General features: G+C 31.4%; 1 non-coding gene across 1 annotated transcript; it reads right to left on the reverse strand.

The window, feature by feature from the left end:
- Positions 1-5,379: 5,379 nt before the first annotated feature.
- On the reverse strand, positions 5,380-5,486 carry LOC132748912 (U6 spliceosomal RNA). The gene has a single exon (XR_009628333.1). It is a non-coding gene; the product is annotated as a U6 spliceosomal RNA (small nuclear RNA).
- Positions 5,487-5,884: the final 398 nt, after the last annotated feature.

Consider the following 5,884-nt stretch of genomic DNA (forward strand, 5'->3'; position numbering starts at 1 on the left):
ATTGATAATTGAATGGTTGATTGAAAGAGATTGATAGATCGATTGATTTTTTAAGATGGATGGATAGATGGATGGATGGATGGATGGAACTATAGATCACTTCATTTAGATAGAAACTTCTTAAAATTTTTGCTTTTTGTACCTGTTTGTGTCTATTGTTGCAAGTTATGTTTTTTTTATTTCCATGATGTCTGTTTCAAGTGTTGAAATATGAATGCATTAAATTGTAAATAGTATGTAAGACTTTTTGAAATAAAGTGTACTCAAGTCTTATCTTACTTAGTTTCGTGTAATAAAAATTTTATCGAGTACAATTTCTGACCGTATTCGATATATACATTTACTTCACAGGTCATATATTCAACATGCCTATGGCTATCTACTTTATGTTGCGTCGTATTACTTTGTCGACCTTTTTCCTTGGCTTAGACTGAATTCAGATCAGAATAATTATTCAACTGTTCAATTATCGCAAAGTTAAGATGGCCTAGAAGAGAAAACATTGTAAGAGATAGTTTAATATGCTTCTGTTTATTTGCAAATCTTTTTCGCTAGAATTCTAATTCAAAAATTGATGATTTTAAGGTTTTTTTTTTCAAGTTTTTCAAATATTGCAAAATACTACATAATTAACAATGCAAATGCGATAAAATAGTTTAATAATATTTTATTGCTCTATGAATACAGTTTTAGAACATTATTTCCACAAAACAACATTTTTTAACAAAGGACAAAGGGTTGAACAACAAGTTCTATCAAAATTAGTAACTGTCCTTCCCTTAAGCATTATAAGATATAGAAACGAAAACATGTTTAAACACTATACACATGAGCAATTACAAATATTAAGATGGATACAAAATCAAAGTAGCAAATAGAATTCGACATCAAATTTAAAAGGAAAAAAAAACATGTGCTTATCATTTTTTTAAATATAAAAAATAGTAATTTTCCTGCACTTGCAGTATATGATGGTTTGTATGGTGGCTGTCAAAATATGTCATTTACAAGGGGAATTAGAAGAATTAAAATTGGAACAACGATTGTTATTTTTATATGTACTTATTTCTTATTATTTAAATTTATGTGTATTTTTTAATCATTTTTGAACCTCATGAAATAAAAAAGAGTTTTCCTCGACTGATAAATTTTCTTTTCCATAAAGGAGAGTACTTGTACCTAATGGATGAAAAGGGCGAGAGGAAGTGAAAAGTTGGAGTCTTTGAACACCAAAAAGTTTACAATTAAAAAAGAAATGTTCAGCATCCTCCTTGAAATGGCAAACTCACAAACAGGGAGAACTAAGTGATTTCTATACAGATCATCATTCAAATTACTACATCTGTATCTTAAACGTGCATGGTAAACAGATGTTAATCTTTCTCCAAACACAACGCTTATATTATAAGTATTAAAAGGTAGCGCTTCAAAATGAATAAAAATATAACTAGCATAATGATCACTCATGTCCCTCGGAGTTTCTGAAACACCAAAGTTAAATGATTTTATTTCGCTAGAAATTATTATTGGGAAAAATTACAATTGCGATAAAATAAAATGTAATACGGTGCAAGCGATGCAATGCAATACTAATACCAATACAGAGCAATACATTATATTACAAATACAATACCAATGTGATGTACAGTTCAATACAAAGCAATGCAATGCGATGCGATGCGATTTTATGCGGTATGGTACGATACGAAACAATACGATACAATACAATTAAAGCAACACAGTATAAATACAATACCAAGACAATGCAATACCAATACTTATGTAATTAAATTCAATACAATAGCATTGCAATGCATTACAATGCGATGCGATGGGTATCGAATCAATATGATACGAAACAAAACGACGATACAATACAAATAAAATCAAAGTGCTGCAGCACTGAATGCGACGGACATGCAACCGGAGAGACATTAATTAAGGCTTCTTTTAGAAAAACAAAACAAAACAAAAACAAAACACAAAATATATAACAGAGAAAATTTGTTCCATACAAGTTCGAGATGTTTGTAGAGCAATATAATTTTGATTGTCCCAAATTGATATAATTCAGATTTTCTACTTTCAAGCACTTAAATTACAGAATGAAATTTATGCCTAAAAACTCTGGTCAAACTTGTAAATCAGTGTCCTTATCGATTTATCTAAGAAATGATATGTAAATAGAAAAAAAACTATCAACGAAATATTTTCTAGAATAAATCCAGGCAAATAAACTTCAAACCATAATACATTATACCAGTTGATAATGCTATTTAGAATTGCTTCGTGTTATATATAGAAGGCATACAGACAATAAAATATAAGTCATTTGTATTTTTATTTCTCTTCGGGATATGTCTCATTAAAAAAAAATTGGTTAAAATCATCAGCAATTAATAGTGTATTTCTTAGATTTTTTTTATTTACAAGGTAAAGATGTAGAGGCCAGAGCACATCGTTTTTATTTTAATTTAAATGTCACTTAAGCACTACAGTGTTTAGTTTGTCCTTTTCAACTTCACACTAAATTCCATTTTCAACTTGTTTGCTTTTTACAATTGTATAGCATTTCTAAAAGTATTGCATTACAATCCGCTGGTTTATTAATTACATGTTGAATGTGTACTTCCTAATCGCCTGTCCAAAAATCAGAACAGGTGAAGCAGAATCTATTTTAGAATAGCGAAGGCTTAACTCATATCATGACCTAGTAAATATGTAAACAAACCACAAGAATCGGAAGTAGAACTGATATTATAACTTCCTTACCATGAAAGAACTACATGGCGGTAAAGTGTCTTACATGCATTTTCAAAAATAGATATTTATACTAGCCATTGTACTGTATCTAATATATTAATAACTGCTGAATATTCAGCTAAACCCGCGGTATGAGTCACGAAAATAGTTCTTCTTTTATTAATGCGCGATTTATCCTAGAGTCACGAAAAACTTTTGATTTGTTAATAATAATGTTTTGTATAATGTAGAAATATTTATTTCCTACTAATAATGTCTTGGAACTCAGAGGTTACACCTTTATTCAAGTATAATTTGCTGTCCTACTTTTTCGACAGCGGTAAATCGTTTCAGCAGTAATTTGCATATTGCGCAATAATACTACGGGACTACAACGTTTTTATCAATAATATACGTTCATATTTTAACTTGGATAACTTAATTTGAAATTGAAAAGGCTAAATATGGAAGACATTAAGATATCCAGACAAAGTATGGGAGTTTTGAAGGATCAAATTCATGTACTATTTCTTGGGCTGTTAATTGGTTTAGGACACATTGCGCGAGTGTAGCCAACGAAATCCCATGTGTAGATGACTTAGCTCTGAACGCGCCTGAGGGCGCGTCCGTCGCAAAAACAATACGATACCATACGGCACAGTTTAAATGCAATACCAATACATGGTAATACCAATACCAATGAAATGCACTTTCAATACAATTTTAATGCGATACGATACGAAACGATACGATAAGATACGATACAATTAATATAGTACGACAAATACAGCACGACACTGCACGAAATAAAGCAGCACCATAGATATAATTAATCTGTAACTTTAGTCTTTAAAAGAGCAATCAACATTACCTGAGTATAATATCTATATAATAGACTGACAATAAAATGGATTCTAAAAATATCTATTCATAGAGCCATAAAATTTCAAGTACATATTGAGTGAATTAAAAAACAAGCAATCATATAAAACCTTATTGCTATCAACACTCACATGGGACATATCCTCTAACAGTTTACAAAATGGTACTCATTGGCCATACAGCTGTGTCATCTTCTGCTGCTTCATTTGCATCCTGGCAATTAGTAAAGACTTTATTTCACATTCGTATTCACTTCAGATGATAAAACTCATAAGGCATCAACAGACGGTAGGATTTTGAAGTACAACATCAATTAAAACTTAAATGATCAAGCAAATCTTATAGTGTCTGAAAGCTACTATTTCTTGAATTCGTACAACTTAATGCTAGATTTATAGGATAGGGGTGGTTCTATCTCCTAATTCTTGTTGTATAGACCTCCCACGATGACAGGTACCAGATTTCAAAATTATCCCCTGATAATGTGTTTATTGAATTAAATTCTAGATACAATTAGGGCTTAAATGTAAACATAGTAGTAAGATGAAGTAAAAATGATGTTGAAAAAAAAACTATTTGATGCCCCTAAGTTGTGACATGTTCGAATCGAAAATTACTCAGAAAATGATTATAGACTTACTTGTGTTTAAAAATGGAGGAGTTGCCATCATTACTCATGACGAAAAAAAATTTTTTTCACCGTGAGACCAAAGTTATTTTATTAATTCCAGAATTTGGTAATTTTCTAAAAGCTCCCTCATGCCATTCACGGTCTACGTCTGAATCAATCTTCTTTATATTGGTCAATACCAACAAATAATAACATTTACACATATTCCAGTAACAATAGTGAAAAAAATCTGTAAGAGGTCCATTCGGGGGAAATTGTTTTGGAGGGAAACCTGATGATTCATGCAATATAGAATTACGTACGGTCTGCATGTAAGTGTTATAATGCTAGATTACATCATATCTTTAATAAGTGTTGAACAATTAAGTCCTAACGTCTGTTGAAGCCTTAGCATGCTCTTTATCTGTAATTTCAACATTATAAAGCACACATTGGTCTTTCGAAGGAAAAAAATATATCTCTGAGACTTAATGTGCATGTAACGATTATACTAAAACGTAGAACATTTTCTTGCTGAACATCTCTCTGTAAAGTTAACAATTCGGAAAGGAAAAAATGATCGAAACCAGACCTAGTTCTAATACAGGGTCATAAAATATGAAACTTTCATTATTTGTCAACGTCCAGCTAGCTAGCCACCTTATACGAATAATATGCTTGCGATTATAAAATTGTATATAAATTTTCACTGTAGTAAATTATATATGATATTCATACGAGCAAGAACTAGCGAACTCGTATACGTAATTAATGGTTTGCTCATGTCAAATATTCAACTTTATGATACTAGTATTCATTTATTCTAATAATTGAAATAAAATAAAACGACTATGAGTAACATTTTCATATTTAATTTTGTTATATGTATATGACTCATACATGAACGCTTCAATAATGTTATTGCAAACAATAAAGCAATATCGTACTAAATACAATTCAAGGTTGGATTGTTTTGGCCGCTCAAATTTGCCAGGGTATCCCGTGTCTAAAAAAATTCGACCGAAAGGAGATCAGACGTGCTTTATATTACACATTTACTTTTTGCTAAAGTCCCAATACATAAAAAACCGCAAACAGTATCATACAAACGCAGCGCAACGCAAACGAAAAACACAGTGTTCAGCAAAAATATGGAACGCTTCACGAATTTGCGTGTCATCCTTGCGCAGGGGCCATGCTAATCTTCTCTGTATCGTTCCAATTTTAGTATATGTACTGTCGAAGCAAGTACAATAAACAGGGTTTTAAGTTAAAATACCAAACAAAACTGAATACAATGTCTGATCTCCACTCGATCGGGAGAATTTTTCGCCACAATAAATTTATCAAAAATTTATCCCCCAAATTCTTATCGAGAGACTGGTACATTTTTAATGATAGAATCTTTGAAGTAATCTAGGAGGAATTTAAAACCAATATCATTGAGATGAACCTCGTCTGCCCGAAAAAAAATGCAGTTTTAGCATCAAAGTCTGGCTTAATTGTGTCACTTTTACCCGATGAATAAACTAATTGACGGCCTATCCTGTTAACTCGTTTGCGTTTATTCTCCGTAGCAATCCAACCTTCCGTGGCATTATGCCAGGTCTGCCTCTGTAATATATCTACCCAAATTAGTACCGTTGTAGG

This window comes from Ruditapes philippinarum, unplaced genomic scaffold (genome assembly GCF_026571515.1).
Source record: "Ruditapes philippinarum isolate M1 unplaced genomic scaffold, ASM2657151v2 ctg12686_1_1_1_1, whole genome shotgun sequence".
NCBI lineage: Eukaryota > Metazoa > Mollusca > Bivalvia > Venerida > Veneridae > Ruditapes > Ruditapes philippinarum.